The sequence below is a fragment of the Doryrhamphus excisus genome, linkage group LG6 (genome assembly GCF_037039965.1).
Source record: "Doryrhamphus excisus strain RoL-2023G ecotype Guam linkage group LG6, RoL_Dexc_Guam_v1.1, whole genome shotgun sequence".
NCBI classification, from domain to species: domain Eukaryota; kingdom Metazoa; phylum Chordata; class Actinopteri; order Syngnathiformes; family Syngnathidae; genus Doryrhamphus; species Doryrhamphus excisus.
In genome coordinates this window covers 13,501,371-13,522,335 of record NC_136362.1, presented here as the reverse complement: position 1 = coordinate 13,522,335, position 20,965 = coordinate 13,501,371, and the positions used below count along the sequence as shown (strand labels likewise).

At 39.8% G+C, this 20,965-nt stretch overlaps 1 protein-coding gene across 1 annotated transcript in view; it reads left to right on the top strand.

The window, feature by feature from the left end:
* The first annotated feature begins 260 nt into the window (after window positions 1-260).
* The window catches only part of b4galt2 (UDP-Gal:betaGlcNAc beta 1,4- galactosyltransferase, polypeptide 2), a 98,043-nt gene continuing 77,338 nt past the window's right edge, over window positions 261-20,965 (top strand). The window contains exon 1 of the mRNA XM_058066147.2: window positions 261-579. The gene's annotated coding sequence lies outside the window, so the exon portion shown is untranslated. The remainder of the gene's footprint in view (window positions 580-20,965) is intronic.

Sequence of the window (20,965 nt, the reverse complement as noted above, 5' to 3'; positions counted from 1 at the left end):
TGCTATCAAGCTACCAATGTCTACATACAGTATTTTACCATATACATTGGCACGGCATTGGAAAGTGTGTTTTAACATTGAATTAAAAATACCCAAAATAACCAAAACAATCATATAATATTTATCCGCAGGACAGTATAACAGATATTATATGCTATGTATGAGTTATTTTACGATAAATAATGCATAAAGCAGTCATTTGTGTCTCAAGCGGGCTTCCGTAGTCAGTGAAAGCCAAGAGGGACCTGCTGGCAGCTGGAGAGAGGAAGAAGAGGAGCATCCTTCTTTCGCTTCACATCAATATACAGGGAAATGGGAAAAGGGAAAAGAACGAAGAGGTGTCTTTTTTAAAAACTTACTTGAATGTTCTAACGTCGACAGGGCGGGGAAGCTAGCTAAACAACACTGCTACTTTTATTTGATTTTTTTTTCTACAGAATTGACATTTTACGAGCGAGTAGCTATAGGCTGTTTGGGATATCTTCCATACTGTCTTTCTTTTGTTGGGAAATATCTGCTCTGTTTTAAATGATAACTATGTGAGGCTCCTGCAAAGAAGATCAGTCTGACAGCTTCAAGGTAAGCAGCTCTTGTGTGTCTTCTCCACGCGTTCCCTTTGTCTCCACACCAGCCTCCATACGTGCCTTCTGCTTAGCTCCATTTTACAGTGTATGATTCAGTTTTATGTGGCTCCTGTCGTAATTCTGTTGTGCATTTTGTTCCCCAGCCGCCATGCTAGCCTCCCTCCCTGTTTCCCTGCAAAAACACCCATCACAGATTCCACCAAGTGGGGGTGAAGCTCATGAAAGTCACTCTGCAGCGACATTTGCATATGCATGCTTGCAATGTTGGGCTTTAAAGATGTGTGTGTAGGGGGACTGTATCATGCCCGGCGTGTACATGGGGACTGGTGGGAGTCCAGCCAGCTTCTGTCTCAGTTTTGGGAAGGGGAGGATGATGGTGATGATGATGATGACGGTGAGGAGGAGGGCTTCCTGATGATGAAGCTTAACCTAACCAGGCAGTCCACACAGGCAGGGTACCTTAGATGGTAATCCAATCTGACGTGTCTCTCATTTCAAACACAGTATCTCTTCAGGGCCAGGACCATGCAAAGCGTGACACCATAACTATGGTTATTATTGTCATCGGTGGCTCCAAAAAAAGGTGCAAAACACAAGCAGAAAATGGCCCACGAGTCCTTCAAATGCTTTAAAACCTTTTGAAATTTTAAGTTAAGTTGCGTTTGTGCAGCTTGAAAACTTGTACTTCGGTTATTTCGGAAGTGGACACATGTCGGAAGGTGAACGCATTTTTATGACATGTCTTCACATATCTTAATACTATAGGAAGTAAACTTGCTTATACAGTCACATGACCAACATTTTTGTGAGTGACACAAGTATTGGCTTTCACAAAGTTTGCTCAGTTGTTACTATCATATAGTGAGGTACTCTACTATCGTTATCATTATCATTTCATACCTGTTCAAGACCTTTATTGAAAGTTACACTAAGTTTATGGAAAGAGTCAATATTTCTCAGTGTTGACACATCTTTTCCAATTCACTTCTGGGCCACATCCTGACTTTGGGTAGCCCATGACTGCATTCTGGAATTGGGAGCAATTTGTCAGAATTTGCAGGTTTTTGTTATGTTGTGTACAAGTTCTCAAAAGTTGGGGAATTTCCTGACCCAAAATGAACCCAAAATGTTGATGTTTTGTTCTCCGAGCCAGTCAGCTATCACCTTTGACACATGACATGCTGGAAAAAGCACTATTCGCCACCAAACTGGTTGATTCTTGGTTGATTGGTAGAAGTTCCTTGCAGAGGATGCTTTGGTAGCACTCTTTATCCATGGCTGTGTTCTTTGGCAAAGTTACGAGCAAGCCTGCTCCCTTGGCTGAGAAGCAGCCCGACTCATGAATGATTTCAGGATGCTTTACTGTTGGCAGGACACACCTTCTCCTCTTTGGACACGTTTTTTCTGGATGTTCCAAACAAAGAAATGTGATTCATCAGAAAAAGCCCCGTCTTTAGAAGTCCAATAACCGTATCTTTTGCAGAATACCAGTCTTCCCCCTGATGTGGATTCTTTGCGCCCTTCTTGAGACCAGGTCATCTTCCAAAAGTCTGGAAGAACTGTGCATGCAAATGCCCTCACACCTGCCTGCTACCATTCCTGAGCAAGCACTGCAACAGTGGATTAAGCCGTAATCTTTCTCGCAGCACTATCCTTGCCTGTGAAGCCTTTTTTGTGCAAAGCAATGATGTCTGCACCTGCTTCCATGCAGGTCAACAGAAGAACAAACATTTGAAGCACCACCTCCTTTGAAGCCTCAAGTCTGTTATTCTCACTCAGTCAGAGTCTTTTTCCTTGTCAACACTCTCACTTATATTGGAGAATCACTCACATGATGTCAGCTGGTCCTTTTGTGGCAGGGCTGAAATGAAGTGGAAATTTTTATTTTTTTGCAATTAAGTTCATTTTCATGACACTTTTATCATTCTTCACAAGATTCTATGTGGATTGACATCGTAAAAACTAAAGCATCAGACTTTGTGAAAATGTAATATTTGTGTTGTTTTCCATTTTTTTGGCCATAACTGTACTTAAGAGTAGTCTGTGTATAGAACGTAAAGCTGATAAATGTATAGCTGACTATGCACTGAAAATTAGTCAACACACAGCCATATCTGGCAAAGCAAGTGAGTAGCTAGATAATTGTGTCCGGTGGTGGTTGTGCTGTCATGAGCTAGGGCTGCACGAGTGCTGCAGGCAGTGGCGAAGTTGTCCATTGAGGGAAAACATAAATCCCAACATGTACTGTGACATTTTGAATCAGAGCACCATCTCCTGCCTTGGGAAAGGGCATGGCAGTTTTAAACAGTATGTTGTAGGCGTGGAAATAGAATTCCAGTAAGAACATGCACAGCTTTCGTGAATTTCATGTCAAGGTAGTTCAAGATTTAAATATTCACACCAAGGACACAATTTGGACATGTTCACTGTGAGATGTACTCACTTGTGTTGTCAGCAATTTAGAGTCTAATGGCTGTGGTGATAGTAAACTTATACCGCTATAAAAGTTGCACACCGACTACTCTAAAGTACACCCTCTAAATTTGTCCCTTGAGAAGATATTATAAAATGATTGCTGCAATATGAGGGCTGTACTGTGATAGTGTACATAATATTTAGTTTTCTCACGTGGCAAGGCATTATCGGAACTGGTCTTCTGTGTTATCAGATAACAAGAGAGGTGCTTGTGGCACCCGGGTGTTTAATTACATGGAACCATGGAAGCAGAAAGGTCACAGATTCAGTTCTCTATGCGAAACCCTGATACCTGATAGACAAACTTGATTGTGGAGTCTCTCAGTGTCTGATAGGTGGAAATGAGACAATTAACTCAGAGAGCAATGAAAGATGGTTTTATACATCAGCAAAAAAAAATCTAAATGCACTACAGTCATTCCTTGTCACTTTGCAGGATGAATTTCTCAATTTCTCAATCAATTTCACAGTTTTAAAAAAGTATTTAAATGTTAAAAATTATACAGTTTTGTGTTTGAATATGGCCTCCAATTAGTCAAAACTATTCACCTTGAATGTATTCTGTAAGTATTTAGTGTATTTTTGCCAAAATGAAGCATTATCAAGCATAGCAATGAAATGAAATACTGTATAAGACATTCAGAAAACACATCCAAAGACACTGTGAATGATATGTAGTGTTGTACATTGGTCCATAGGTGTCAGTAATGTTACTGTAATGTTCAATGACACGCACAACACAAGAGGTGATTGCCAGAACAACAGGCTTTTATTGCAGGCAGGCACAATAATATGTAATAAAAATCTCTAATACAAACACTACTACTACTTTTGCGTCCCACATCACTTCCTGTACAACCACCACTAAGCTCCCCTAGGGGACACACTTATATAAATTCACATAAACATGAGTATTATTTATATCGTAAAAGGCGTATTTACTGTTATTTTGTCGACTATATTGGGTAATACAAGTATAAAGGTGAATATAGGGGTGTTATGTTATCGTTATGACTAGACCTCTAATGATGCTAAAAAATATTTAGAGGTCGTAAACAGATGCTCTAACTAACTAGGACCAATTAACCGAAGTAAATGAAAGATTGCTGTATTGCAAAATGTAACATACAATAACCACTACAAAATTTGGTTTTCTTATTGGTATTTACTGTGTCCGCTTTCCCAAAGAATAATGAAGCAATGACCAATGCCGATGGGTTTGCCCTTTTAGCTCCACTTGCATGTGGTGACTAGAGATGAATGTGTCTTTTTAAGTTTGGCTTTGTTGTTACCCTTTACCCTTTGCTGTAGCTTGTTTCTGATGCCCTCACTATAATAACGTCTCCATTTCAAGGACTATTCTAACTCATTCTCTTTTTATTGTTGTATTATTTTGTATTTTTTAAAACTTTGCATTTATTACAAGTTTATTTATTTTATGTAATAATGATTAGTGCATGACAAAGTGGTTTCAATCACAAGGTCATTTATCAGGGCTGTACAGTGCGAACATTTTACCCGTATATGTACCTAAATGTAAATCATGCGAGTATGAAAAATATAAAGGGAGCACCTGTGCACGTACGGCTTTCAACCCTTTCATTTTACATTTTGCTCATAAAATAAGCCCATACAAAGTGAATCAAACTAGAGTACAATCTGTTAACAACTTTTTTTTTCACATCGGCGGGCTCCAAAACATAAACTGTCGTTTTGATACAGGAAGATGTCATTCCAAATTGTCCATAGTTATGAATGTGAGTGTGAATGGTTGTTTGTCTATATGTGCCCTGTGATTGGCTGGTGACCAGTCCAGAGTGTACCCCGCAGCTGGAATTCAGTATTGAGTACAGTTGCTCTTTAAAGGTTAATTCGCCTTTCTTCCTGTGTAGTGTGGCCATTAGTAATGTACTGTAATTGTACATGATGGGATGTCAGTTATATTATGTGACTGTCTGCGCAGATTAGCACTGTAGTTCCCACGCTTTGTATTGTGGCATGGTTGCATTTTGATCAAGTTTGACATGATAAATAATCCTCCTACATATATTTTATTGCAGTCTGATGTTAGCATCCTTCTGTTTGAACGGCTTTTGTTCTGCTCTGGTTTAAGTATGCATATTCATTTAATACCAAATTAATGGGGGAATTTTAACAATCATGATAGAGCGGTATCCAATGTAAAGAAAATAACATACAACCAACAATAAAGCATCATTTCCGGGGGGAAATTCCGCTAACAGTGACAGGTTTTCACCATTGCGTGGAGGGTTTGGAACACCAATATAAATGAAATCTTCAAGATGTAACATGCTTAATGTATAAATTAATGATCAAACTTACTGATTTGGTGATATGATGCAGACAGAGAAATGAACAACTTCATGCTCTCTCCATCGTTGGACAAATGTATGAATTTTTTTTATGCAAAAGATATGTATGAAGCCTATGAATGTGAGTGTGAATGGTTGTTTGTCTATATGTGCCCTGTGATTGGCTGGCGACCAGTCCAGGGTGTACCCCGCCTCTCGCCCGAAGACAGCTGGGATAGGCTCCAGCACCCCCGCGACCCTCGTGAGGAAAAAGCGGTCGAAAATGAATTAATATGTATGAAGCCTTGAAACACACACATAAACACACTCGAGTTAAATTAAAAATGCTTCGAGTCAGAAATTTACCATGAATATTTTCACTAAAGCCAGGTGAAGTTTTCACCGTTCACAGGTCAAGCAGTCTTCCAGAAACACCGTTTACATGTTACATTTTCCATTCAGCATTTTTTTAAAAAACACACCTGAAAGGCCTTTTCACCCATCAGCTATTGAATGCATAGCGTAAAGGACAAAGGTTGATCAATTGGACATACACAGAGCGGATAATTGGACAGCAGTGGCCGCAAGCTTTCAAAAACAAACAACAACCCAGAAAGATCGCATTTGACCAAATCGTCATCTTCTCCTCCCCCTTTCGACCCACAATCCTGTTCTCAGTGTCTTCTTCCTCCTGCTGAAGCAATTAATTTGTTCCTTTGCTCCTCTGCCAAATGAGCAACTGGATCAGAAGCAGAGACGCCAGGCGGCGTTTCATCAGCGGACTTTGCATTTCTTGGCAAGTATATTGCACAACACTGCGCAACAAAAGAACCAATGTTGTAAAATTGATTATCTCTGACCTTGTCTATGCCACTGAAAGTCCTCCTAAGCTTTTAGGAGTGTGACCAGCCACAGCAGAGTGGACGTGCCTGGAGGCAAGCCGTGGGTGGAATGAATTAAAACAGACCGTTTCCGTGGGAAGTAAGAAATCCAAAGAAATACAGCTGGATTAGGTGCAGATTCTGGAAGTTTGAGAAAGCTTTCTGTGCTGGTTGTTGTGTGTAGCCGCTCTATAGGAGTCCTCAACTCAATACAAAGGGCCGAAAAATGAGGTCCCCTTTAAATAGGGGTGTCATGTTGTAATAGAACACATATAAAAATACTATAGTATAGCTATAGATAGCATCAGTATCTCAAAGGGGAACTGCACTGTTGCACAAATTTTGCCCATCATTCACTAGACTGGACAGGTGTACAGAGAGATAAATTGTAAGGTGAAGTAGAGGTGGCAAAGGCCAAACAAGAGGTCTATGATGACTTGTATGCCAGGTTGAACAGTAAGGAGGGAGAGATGGATCTCTACAGGTTGGCAAGGTAGGGAGACAGAGATGGAAGGACGTGCAGCAGGTTAGGGTGGTCAAGGATAGGAATGGACGTGTACTGACAGATGCCAGTAGTATTTTGGAAAGATGGATGGAAAGAGTATTTTAGAGTAGAGTAGAAGAAGTGTCTCCTGTGGACCAGGAAGTAGCAAAGATTGATGAAGGGAAAGTGAGAAGAGCATTGAAAAGGATGAAGACTGGGAAGGCAATTGGTCCTGATGGTATTCCTGTGGAGGTATGGAAGTGTCTAGGAGAGATAGCAGTAGAGTTCCCGACTGGGTTGTTCAATAGGATCTTAAGTGGTAAGAAGATACCTCAGGAATGGAGGAGAAGTGTGTTGGTGCCCATTTTTAAGAACAAGGGTGATGTGCAAAGCTGTGGCAACTACAGAGGTATAAAGCTAATCATCCATACATGGAAGGTATGGGAACGAGTAGTTGAAGCTAGACTAAGGGCAAAAGTCAGCATTTGTGAGCAGCAGTAAGGTTTCATGCCAAAAAGGAGTACTACAGATGCAGTATTTGCTTTAAGCAGTGTTGGGCACGTTACGTTAAAAAAGTAATTAGTTATAGTTACTAGTTACTTCTCCAAAATAGTAAATGAGTTACTGAGTTACTCCACTACAAAGTAACTACTCACCAGTAAAAGTAACTATTGCATTACTCGCCCTGGAAAGGAGAGGGATGAAGATTAGCCACAGCAACATGAATGAAAGGCGCCCAAGTGGAAGAGTGAGGTTACAGGGAGAAGAGATACAGAAGGTGGTGAATTCCAAGTACTTGCGGTCAACAATTCAGAACAATGGAGATTGTGAAAAGGAGGTGAAGAAGCGTGTGCAGGCAGGATGGAACGGGTGGAGAAAAATGTCAGGCATGATGTGTGATGGAAGAGTTTCAGCTAAAATGAAAGGAAAGGTATACAAAACTGTGGTGAGACCAGCCATGTTGTTTGGTCTAGAGACAGTGCCACTGAGGAAAAGACAGGAAGCAGAACTGGAGGTTTTCAGAGATGAGGATGCTGAGGCTCTCATTGGGAGTGACCAGGATGGATAGGATCAGAAACGAGTACATCAAAGGGACATTACATGTTAGAGATAAAGTCAGAGAGGCCAGACTGAGATGGTTCGGACAGGAGAGATAGTGAATATAATGGTAGAAGGATGCCGCCAGGTAGGAGGCGTAGAGGAAGACCAAAGAGGAGGTTTATGGATGTAGTGAAGGAGAACATGAGGGTAGTTGGTGTGAGAGAGACAGATGCAGAAGACAGGGTTGGATGGAGGAGATTGATTTGCTCTGGCGACCCCTGAAGGGAAAAGCCCAAAGAGAAAGAAGAAGAAGAAGAAGATATGGCGAGGGACTGGGGGCGAGACACGTCCCCAGTACTGATGTGTGCATGGCTGCAACGTGTTTGAGCATGTTAGCACATGTTGTTGTGATCTATATGGGCACTGCCAGATAGGAGTGCTGGAGTGGAGTCTGGAATAGACTTAATATTAGAGGTGTTAGATGCAGCCCGATAGAATACGATCCATTTTCTTGCTGATATTGGACTAATACCCAATATCAATATGAGATTGGGACACTCATGCAGCTATTGATTCAGGCTAAGTAGTTAGTGTGCTAGCGACATTACAACATTAGTTCTGTTACTACTGTTTGTGCAATATACTTGTTTCACTGCGTTTTCTCATGCACTCCAAATTATTATTAAAGTAAAAAGTTTTACGTATGAGTACGCTACATTGTGTCGCTCTGTTTTCGTTATTGTTGTTTGCGTAGGTTGAGCGCTGCTGACATTCGTCTGGTGCACATGAGGGATGCTGGGATGTGCTCGGTAAACCGCTGCTTTAATGAACACTGAAAGGTCAGGGCAGTGTGTCGAGTGGGGCTGAGTATCTGATTCATGTATCTTCACGACAGCGCGTCTTAAAGCTCGCTGGCTGGGAAGTAAAAAAAAAAAAATCATTGCTGTCATGTTGTGCTTCGAGTCACACTGGAGTGTCGGCGCTTACATAACTGATGGAATGCTTCCTGTTGGGCTTGATGGCATTAGCACATAAAAGCTGCTAACCAAATCAGAAGCGTGGAAAATGAAACTACATTTTCTTATTCCACTTGACTTCTATAAGAAATCATTGGTGTTCACATGGATTTTGAAAATGGAAATAATAATTACAGGGTCAAACTATTGCCATTGCAAAAAAATTGCATTATACATACAAGTGTAAAAAGAAGTGCTGTGTAGCAAAACATAAAAACACTGTGCACTCACCAAAATCTCTGATGATGAGGAGGATAACTGGGTTTGTGATGTCAAAGAGGCGGACTTCCTTATATGGTTCATAGTTAGGAAGCACTTTGGGCGTGTGACCAACCACAGCGGAGTGGGCATGCTCAGAAGCGGCCCGTAGGTGGAATAAATGAAAACAGACCATTTTCGCAGGAGGCACAACTCCAAGGAAATACAGCTGGAATAGGTGCAGATTCTGGAAAATCTAAGATGTTTTTTGTGATAGTTATTGTGTGTAGCTGCTCTAGAGGAGTCCACAACTCAATACAAAGGTCCGAAAATGAGCATAATAGGTCCTCTTTCAAGTTGTTGTGTGATGAGTTTAGTGATCCTTGAAAGATGACACTGTCTGTAAGACTATTATTATTATTGAATAATGACCTCCCAGGGCTGTACACTTTATTTTTTTTTATTTACTTAGCATTTTAACTAGGAGCACCTGTGCTCCTAAATAAAAATAAAACAGGAGCACATAAACAAATTATGAGAACAGAAAAACATATCGGAACAATGTGAAATGTTTTAATAATAAATAAACTCAAGCAATGTACATGCTAACCCACAGTGCCATCGTAAGGCCTACATCTCCCTGGTACTATGTATGACTATGTACAGTATAATATGAATATGCAATATCATACATAGCCTGGCACACTACATCCTGTGTACAAATATACTAAGCTACACATATAGTTACATAACATGACTGACATCACATCACATTAAATTACTAATGGGCGTTGTCCGTACGGCCAGCAAGTGTCTTTCACTGGTTTCACTGGCAAAATGTCAACTTTTTCACAGTCATACACTTTTTCTTCTTACTTTATGCATTATGTTTATTTTTCTCTTTGGTTATTACAATGTGCTATTCTGCAGGCTGCACTTTGGACATCCCTGGTTTACATATTTCACAGAGGGGGGGAGTGTTGAAACTTGTGAAGGCACGCTCCAGCCGAGACCCTCTAGTAAATGCATGACGAAAGAAACACTTAAAACCTAGCGTTTTTAATGCGTGCCGCGCGGGAATTCAGAGTGAAGTTACGGTGCACAAATTTTCAAAAAGTATTTTAGTGCATGAATGGGACAGCACTTATATCACAGAGCAGTGGTTCCCAGAGTGGGGTATGTCAATTGCTGTGGGGGGTAGGTGAATAAAAATGGAAAAACAATTAGCGCCTAACGCTCAAAATTGTGCGCCTGAACACCTCAAAGTGCGAGGAGACCGCAGCAAAAAGGAGACAGCGGCAAGTTGTTCCTTGCTCTGTGTACATCATATCAATAAATAAGTACGTTTGAATGATTCCTTTGTGCATTAAGAGTGTTTCGTCTTGAAGATTTCACTTATATTGGCGTTCCAATTAATCCCCGTACGGCGCAGCGATGAAAGCCTGTCACTGTGAGTGGAGATTAGAAAATGAGGCATTATTGATGTTTGTTAGTATTTTGGTATTTTAGATACGATTAAGAAGGAGGTAGTGGTTCTTTTAGAGTTGGGACACAATGGACAGATTCCAGTCAGATAATGGATACCGTATACTCAACAAGCAGGATCAAAACTAGCAAACTGCTCAAGCTCTTTCTAAAAGCTCTTTCACTTACATTTAACTTCTTGACCAATAAAAAGCTTCATTGCAGCAGAGTTGGAAGGCTAACACAAAGCCACATCTGACGTAGCTTAACGTCATGTATATTAGAGCCTTAACATACATACCATTGTGACTTTGATCCTGTGAGATATTAATGTTTTATGACCATCAAATGACCCCATTCTTTAGTGACATGACCCAGATCTTTCACAATGACAAAGTACAGCCGTTTTTTTTTTTTTTATCCTCCCCTTGGCTTCATTGTCACAATGTCAGCTGGTAATCCTCAGTGTACAGCTGTATAAAAGATGGGCCATTCAAAGACATTACTTTGCTGAGTTTTTTATCCTTCAATTGCATGCATAAACGTGATGTATCATAGGTGAGGTTTTTTTGTAATATAATGGCGGGATTGTGACACTTGAAGAGATCTTTGGGACGTGTTGTGCCATTCAGTTTTTTCTTTTCAAGTCATTCTGGCTGCATTAAATGAATAAAAGTGGAATTTTCCAGAATAGTCATTTTACGTAAAGTAGCACAGCTACTCCAAAAAGGTTGACCAAAAAGGTTCCATTGAAAACCACTGAAATTATTATCTGACCCCTCAACATGAATTAATGCAATCTTTCATATTAAGAAGAATACAGAAACATTTTTTGCAAGGGACCTTGCTACTGAATTAATAGCGGTGTGGAAATTGATGTTGGGTAATGGTGTATATGACAAAATAACCAAAAATTGAACAAATACTCCTGAAAGGCGTAACAAAAGCATGGCATTGCAAGCAAAAATTAGAACTATTATTTTCTAATCGATTTGCATTATAAAGTATCACATCGAGAAAACTTGCAAGCATTTTGGTATATTTCATGGCAGCAGGGCGCTGTTTACAGAAACTGTAGTATTTACTTATATTATTTTTATAAATGCAGCTCAGTAAAAAATGGACAATATACCATATTTCTGTTATTGTTTGAATTGTTGACTGAAAACCCAGAGCAATAACACACATGTTCATATTTTGCTTCAATGTTGACGTCAGCTCCTTTGCATATAGACATCCTCCATTCACTTTTAGTGACTACGCTGTTTACGTTTAACAAGGTGTAAACAAGGTGACAAACATTGCATGTCACAAAATGGCATGAGCAGGTCGTCTTTTATACACAACAGACAATGAAAGTATTTGACACTTTCTCCTGCTTATTAAATATGATTGGAGTTGATTTTGATATGGCTTCAAATCATTGTACAGTTGTCCCTCGTTAAGCGGTTAATTGGTTTCAGACCCGACTGTAATAAATGAAATAGATTTGCAATTAGAGCATAGAAAACCTGGTTATGACTTTGTAAATACAATTTTATAATGTTATTAAAGCCCTGTAGACATGAAATACCTTACCACTTCCACAAGGAATGAGAGGAAAACTTTCTTTTTCACTCTGTCAAGTCGGACAGGCCATGGCTGACCTCATGCAGTGTTACGTAGGGCCGACCGATATGGGATTTTTGGGGCCGATGCCGATATTGAGGGCTGAAAGAAGCCGATGGCCGATATATCGGCCGATAGCCGATACATTAGCCGACAACTAACACATCGGCCAATATACAGTATATAAAAAGAGCATTGATATACACAGGATATACATTCTACACAAAGATAAATTTTTACTCTACATAAAATATGATTGAACGCAAGAAGCAGAAGACTACCAAATGAATATAAGGAAGTTTATTTTGTAAGACTGTCAACATAAGGACATGCCTCTGTCATTCACTTTTAGCTGTTGCCCTGGAGCCCTGGCTACTACTGCACATGTGCACATTTTCAAATAAAAACAAGTGGCTGCATTGGGCTGAAAGTGATCATATGTAGGCAAATGTCAGGTGTTTTTCAATCAATGAGACTGTATGTATATAAAAGGCTTAGGGCGTAGAACATGGATGGATGGATAGATTCACATAAACATCTAATTTACTAAAGCTACAGAAAAATGTGCAAACAGCTGCCGAAAACAATTGCTACATAAAGCATACTACATAAAACAAATCATGCATAAAACATACTAATCATACATAAAAATAATTGGGTATAAAACTGCATTTTATGTTACAATGTCGCTGCTTTCGAAAACATGCATATATCAGTATAGCAGTATATGAAATGACAACTAAATACATGACTTGGAACATTTTCAAAATGATTTTAATGAAGACATTGTTGTTCCTATTTGATGTCATCTATTTATTCTCCACATTGTTATTATTATTATTTATTAGTATACTGGAGCCAGGCAACGACATTTCGTTGGCAATTTCACTGCTGTGTATTATGCAATGACAATAAAGGAAGTCTATCCATCCATCCATCCATCCATCCATCTATTGTGAATGTATGAGCCCCTGGATATCCTGCATGGAAGTACAGTATGAAATGAAGTAGTAGACTGTGTATACCTTCATATACCTTCACTTTACTTTACTTCATTTTAAAACGCTCTACAAGAGTCTTAGATAACAGTTGCATGTATTTTTAACTCACAGAGATGCACGTTATATGACATTAAACCTTCTCTTAAAGCTTCACCTTGGCAGCATGGCACTAAAGTGAAGTGTTATATTGTTTTACAAAGTCACAGCTTTCTATGGTGGAAAAAATTGAGTGAATGAGTTAGTGACAGCACAGACAGACACTAAGACAGAGTTGCGGCACAGTATAGAAAAAGCTATATATCGGAAAATATCAGTTATATTTTCACCGATATTGATTAATCTGCCATATGCCATAATCGGTATATACTGTATATTGGACCACCGATATCGTGTATAGCAGATATATATGTTAAGGTAAGGTAATATCTGTATGTTGTGTGTTGTTACCTCCGCCTAGTGACCACAGTACATTGTTACTACATACAGTACTTGTATTTCACTATGTTTGGACTAATAATAGACCATAATCTACCACAAAACAGTGATCATTAATTCATTCACTGCAATCTAGCAAGGGAGCGGTAATTAAAAAGATATTTTACCGGTGACCCTCATGAGAACAACTTCACAATAATATTCACAATAACTGCGCTAAATAATATACACATGGGTCATACACATGTTAACTATTAATGGATCCAACATTGTACATCGTCGTTATTATTAAGGGTCCCAAAACTGTATCATCCAACCTTGTTACAACCCTCAAAGATTCTAGTGTTCTTTGGATAATGTTTTTTTTTTACAGACCATACTTCTGATCCTTCTATATTGTCTGTCTGTCCCGCCATGCCGTGCTGTGCTTAGGGGAGTTGAACTTGCCTCCAGCAGGATGTGCTGCATTCATGAGAACTGAAAAAGCTCCAGACGATCAGGTGTAACATGGCCGATGCATTTTTGATGAAGAGCTGGAAGAGCTGGTGGGAGGTTAAGAGAAAGAGAGGAAGAACATCTGACTAAATGTTGTCTTTCTCCACAATCATTTTTTTCATGCGTCCTCCAGCATACTACTGGCCGCGGTCATGAGCCACAACTTGAAAACAATTTCACATTGTTGCCGCTCCAATGAGACAAAATGTCATCTTCCACATGAGCTGCTGGTGTACAATAAAGCCTGAGGGCTCTGCTGAGAACATCTGCAAAGTAAACATATAGGACACAACTTTAGGGACACACCTACACTACTCTCTAAGGAGATCCAATGCAAGCATTTTGTCTTTGCAAAGAATATAATACTACTTTTTTTACACTATGATCATGATTATAGTGGTCTATATCAGGGGTTCTTAACCTTTTTGATGTGAGGCCCGATTTTTTTCAGTGCAGATTTAATGGGGCCCATTAAATATTAACACCGTCTAGATTTAATTGATCACATTAATTTGTTTTCAATAATAAATCAAATCCACTCACAGTTGAACAAGCTAACAAGCTAAAACTAGATGTTGCTCTTCCTTCATTTACAAAGCCATACCTGATAAAGTTAGGATAAAATTCTAGTCTTTTGGCGGCGACTGGCACCACTTTTGTAGTTCAATGTCTTCTTCTGATCTTCTGTGAGCTTGTCAAACAATTGACTGACACATTACCGCCACCATCTGGTCTGAAGCTGCACTGTAACTGAGCGTCTAATGGACTAATGCTAATGCAGGCTAATTTTTTGCCCATTTTAAATGAAAACCCTCTACTTCCTTTGGGTCTCTTTTTTCCAGCATATGTTTGACCAAACTATGAATGCTGTACCCTCACAAATGAGCGGTCTAGCCACTGCAGCCCAATTAAAATTTCACGATACAGATGTTTGTCTAGCTGGGCATGTTGTCGACACTGTTGCTTATTGTTGCTCGCCGGTTATTGGCTCAAGAAGCATATGTGTAGTAAACAGACTTCACTTCTGTACTATATTTAGCACTTTTCTCCTTGTTAAGGTTGCAGTTTTACAATGTCGCCTCATTCCCCCAATAACATGGTAACTAATGATGTGTCATTTGATGCCATGGAAGGGTCAGCGTTGAGTCAGCATCAGCAGCAACGGTGGGTTCAGGATCTTGCTCAAGGATATGTCAATAGTGTGAGCAGTGTAGGGGCATGTATTATAGTATGCATTACACAATAGTAGGGTTATGTGATTTGTCAGCAAAAAATGCCTTATGAGATATAACATGGTCATATGGGATTCACTGTTTTTCACAGGACTGCAATGCATCTGTGGCATTGGGTTGCCAGGGCTGTGTGGGGGTTCTTGTCATCATGGTCTAATTTGTGTACAAAGCTAATGTACATTGTCATTGTACATCAAATACATGACTAAATTGATTGTCAAGCGTTGCTTGACTTAAATCCCAAACTATGCGGAGTGCGGACGCAGACTAGAGCCTCAGCAGGGTGCAGGGTTGGTCTGTGGCACATGTGTATGATTTGAGTTAACCCTTTAAGAAAATATTAAGTTTTTATATTACTATTTCACATTTTCACTTGTAACATCAAAATGGTTACATATACGTAAAGGCATACCTTAAATGACAAAAACATCAGTATGCCCCAAAGTTTGTGATAGTACATTCACTCATCTAATCTGCATATTATGGCATCACCAGGCTCAGACATCTCCACAATACCCACCAGGCTCATCAAACTGTCTGATCCATGGCAGAAAATAACTGAGAAGCACTGCTTTATGTGTTTGCGAGCGAGGGTGAACAAGCCAAATAATTTCTATGTCGCTTAATCCTCACTCGGGGTATCCTGGAGCCTATCCCAGATGAGGTGGAATGACTCCTTTGCGGCTTTGTTGTGGCAGCCGGAAGCATTCTGCAAGATTGAAGTCCCTGTTGTAGACTCACACCAGCTCTGTGTAGTGCCAGCTCCGGCTGCGTCTACCGAACAGCGGAAACAGCGGAAAAAATTAGTCTGGGGTCTAGCAACTGCTGTTGGATGACGCTGGAGCACTCTCATATCATATCATATCATCAGGAACAAACAACAATATGAAGAAATTACTCAAAAGACACCAAAAAAAACAACAGAAATCAACGACAATGCAGCTCTGCAGGCAAATTTGGCTACTTCCTGTATACAAGCCGAGTTATTGTGTAAACATTTGCTCTGTGAACATGGTTTCCGCAGCCGTAGCGTACCAGAGTCACTGTGAGGAGCACTTTGGGGTTACACATGATCCGGCTGAAACACTAAGTTTACAGTGGTTGTTTTTTTAGAGCTGTATGAGAATTTTCAAGTCAATCCGACTTGTGTGGTTTAATAACAGCCCCACCATGTGGTGTATTTATATGAGAAAATAACAGTGCAGGGGTGCTTGTTTTGACAAATGTCCACACTTGTGCGTGCAGCAATAACAATACAGTAGCTAATCTCTTAACGTCTTTACTGTAACTGTTAAAGTGTGAGGCATCTATTACGTTGATGTGACAAGAGGAGAAGTGATGAAAAGGACTACGTGAAACATTTCCTTCCGCCATGCCTTCTTAGACACTCCTTCAGCTTGAATTAAAATCTCCAATTTAAAGCTTTGACCCCAATGACTTGACTGCACTTGACTGATTTGATTCGTGCACACACGCACTCACATGCGCACACACACATTGCATGGCTAAAAATCCGGCCTGCCTGGCCTCCACATACGCGACATAACATTGCACTTAGGTTTGAAGAATAATACATGCTGGTAGTGTTTGTCGTATGCAGCACCAGATTCAAGCGACTGTAATAATGTCAATGCAAAAGTCATTGCAGAGCTCGGCACTGTTATTTAAATGTAAATTTCACAGCTGTACAAAAAGAGATAAAGTTAAATACTCGAGAGGCCATCTTTATTCTTATACTCCTTAGTGAATGTGAACGGAAAAAAAAGACACCTTTTCATCTCATTTTGGTTACTTGAGGTTGCTACATTTTCAGCTCAGCTCTGAGTGCAATTAAAATGACGCATTAAACGAAAAGGTCCATTTCCACAGAGATATCATATTACCTTTTTAGTTTTATTAAAAAGTTGCAAGTGCGAGAAGTGACCTTTTTATTCTGTGAAATGCACCTTTGGGATGATTTCACAGTCATTGTGTTGTTATTTTACCATTTAAGTCCAACCTTTTGTCCACTTCTGAGACAAGTTTTCTTTTGTTAAACATCAGTTTGACTTTAATACAACTCTTTGGTCACTTACTAGCAAAAATGCGGACAGCATTAATAGTTATCAAAGCTTATGATTCTTATGATGCTATTCATATACATCTTTAATAAATTTGATACAAATGTGATGGTAAAGATGCAGCCGATTTCATAAGCATGATACTAATATGACAAGTTTGGACTTGGAGCAAACAGAAAAGGTGACCCATTAGAAAACTAATGAACTAATGATAGGGCTGCACGGCGGGGGAGTGGTTAGCCCGCAGACCTCACAGCTAGGAGACCAGGATTCAATTCCACCCTCGGCTATCTCTGTGTGGAGTTTGCATGTTCTCCCCGTGCATGCGTGGGTTTTCTCCGGGTACTCCGGTTTCCTCCCACATTCCAAAAACATGCTAGGTTAATTGGTGACTCCAAATTGTCCATAGGTATGAATGTGAGTGTGAATGGTTGTTTGTCTATATGTGCCCTGTGATTGGCTGGCGACCAGTCCAGGGTGTACCCCGCCTCTCGCCCGAAGACAGCTGGGATAGGCTCCAGCAGCCCCCGCGACCCTCGTGAGGAAAAGCGGTCGAAAATGAATGAATGAATGAATGAATGAATGAACTAATGATGACTATTGACCATGGCTATGACCAACGTTGGTTGGTTGTTAAAATCAGGATGTAGGATATTTGATTTCAATTTTCATTTTTATTGTTTGCGTGCCTCAGTGAAACTCAAGACCTCAAGGAGCAGGAGCTGAGTCTTCAGGTGGTACACCCAAGGTGAACAGGTCTGAGGGTAGAGGCCTGACAAAGTGCAATCCACTTCTCCAGGTTGAAGGCTGGACACACAGCTAACAACTAATGCCATGAACACAACACTGTTAGGAAAATAAATATAGTGCTAGCACATGATGTGTGTGAATGTGTGCTCGCTTTACACTTCATGCCTTGAACCAACCCTGATAGAGATTAAAACTGAGAAATAAGTCCAATTAAACATAAATCCTTAAGACGCCGACTGACTTACATTTCTCCAACGAGTCTCTTTGTTTTCTTTCTATCTCTTTTTTTCCCTTTGGATGAGATTCATGGAGATAAGCCGATGAGAATACATATTTGGCTGTTTGTGGTTGGCTGAAACATGTTGGCATCATACTTTCGTCATACTTTGAGTTCCTATTATGCGTGACGTCTTTGACATCAGATGTGATGGGACAAAAATGTGCATGCTGCTTCAGACGCTTACATTAAATAGTGTTTGCTGTGATTGTTTATTGCATTGAAATGACACTCTGAAAAACCTCCCTGTGAGTTTTTGGTGACATGACTGCACTGTGAACAAATATGTGTTCATGTAAGGATTGAGAGTGAAGGGCAAAATTCCCAAAAAAGTGCAATTTTCTTTTAAAAGAATGGGGACCAAAGGCACAATTTTCCAGTATAAAATCAGCTCTAACCTTTAATACAGGGGTTGGGAACCTTTTTGGCGAAGAGAGCCATGAAGGCCAGATATTTTAAAAAGTGTATCTGTGAGAGCCATATACATTTTTTTAAACATTGAATACAATAAAATGTGTGCATTTTTATGTAAGACCAACAGTTTTAGATAATGGGCTCTAATTACGTAGACCAGGCACACTACCCCACGCCAATGGGGTGTGGCCAGCACACTTTTGTGAGCAGCGCAGTGTCTAATAATAAATCAAATACTTGTTGCCATTAATACAACTTCTGCTGCTGCATAGTTTTGCACCGTACTCCGTAGACGTATTTCATTCTTTTGGCCATCTTCGTCAGAAGGCTTGGTTCTGCAGCTTTAGCTAGGTGACTATTTGACTAAAGGAGAAAAGTTTACATTTACATGTTTTTTTGACATCTCAATGACCGAGGTAGACTACCGTATTACCCAGTAATAATCAAGTTTTGGTGTTTGACCTGGAAAATATCATCAGGAAAGATAGATATGGTTGGCCGTATTGCAGCAGAATATAGATGGACGAATTAAAATGCATAAGAAAGTTGTTGATTTTTAATATTATTTTTAACAGTCATTTCTGTGATGTTTACTTTAAAATGTTAGCAAAAATACATTTTTATTGTGGTAAGAAATGCTTGAGAGCCAGATACAGTCATCAAAAGAGCCCTACCTGGCTCCCGAGCCATAGGTTCCCTAGCTCTGCTTTAATATTTAGAGTAGAGAAGTGAATGAGGTATCAAATGAAAGGTAACAAAACATGTATACAAATCAAAATGCACCCGTTGGCTCCTGCACAATCAGTGTCACAGTAAATGTTTTCCCTAGGGAACCATAGTTAGGAGTCTAGTGCCTGTCACTTTGTGGCCAATGTAGAATACGCGGCCCATAGGCCACACTTTGGACATCCCTGGTTTATATTCACAGGGGGAGTGTTAACAAATGATTATGTCCATGCTGTGTTTTCATAGCACTATCACTAAATGACATCCGCTATAAGCAGAGGCTGGATGCAGGGTTCCATAGTGGTGCACACACACCAAGTTGAGGAGGTGAACTCCAGTGGCAAGCCTCTATGAGCGGCTTGATTCACTGTGTACAGACTTATTTCAGGAGTAAAATGCGAATGAAAGGGTTGACAATGTGATTGAGCAGCCCTGACAAACAGTGACAAGAAAAAGGTGGTCACTGTGTGTGACTGGCCAATCACAGAGCATAAAGAGTGAATACATAATGATGTTCCATCATCACGATTGAGCATAATGAAGAGCTGTACTCCCTCCATGCACATACTGGGCAAAAATGCATTATCTGTAACAAATACTTATCTACAACGAGCATCTGGCTCATCCCTAATTTCTATGCTTGAAAATGCTCAATTTAGGTCAAGAATAATTAATAAGTAATTGAATATGCTTGAATATGCATTTTTTATTCAGCCACAAAACAATCATTAACTGATTAGGAATTAATTAAATTGTTTTTTTTTACGCTATTAAGCCATAGAATATATTTAAAAATTCTTATAAAAATGTTGTCAATAATATTGATTATTTGTTGGACAATTATCATAATTATTGTTATAATTTGTTATCGTGACAGGCCTAAATGGCCTCATTCCTCTTGTCCACCAAGTTTGTTTTAATGAAGATCAGCCTGCAAGTTTCTGCTGAGACAAACAAGCTCAGCAGTGTGCAGCTTGGAAAAAAAACTAATTTTTACCTTTCACTGTTTCCAAGGCTCAAATAACAAGTAAGGGTTTCTACAGGGATGCTTTCATTCTTGTTTTGCCAAACAGAAGAACTATTTCCACTGACCTTTTGTTTATCTGTGAGCAACAAAGCATAAAAAATAATGAGTTTGCTGCACAGACATTTTGTGAGCCGCACTTCAGAGCAGGGGTCGGCAAAGTGTGGCCTGCGAGTCAAATACGGTCCATGTAGTTGTTTGGTCCTGCCGTAAACAGAGAAGGAGAGCTTGAAGGAGGTTGAGGGAAGCAGAGCATAGTGGAGGGCAGAGATCGGTTCTGGCCTACAGCGCACGCCCATATAAGGAAGCCAAGAACTCTGTGATGTCGCAGATTGCCAGTGTTAGAAAAATCTCCCTGAAACCAAATGTTCAGAGCCATCCCAAATTTCTTTCAGGGCTCACTTCCATATGTGCAAACCTCATTATTTAGAACTTTGGCATTGTTTAACATGAGAATACAACATTCTAGCTACATTTATAGGTCAGAA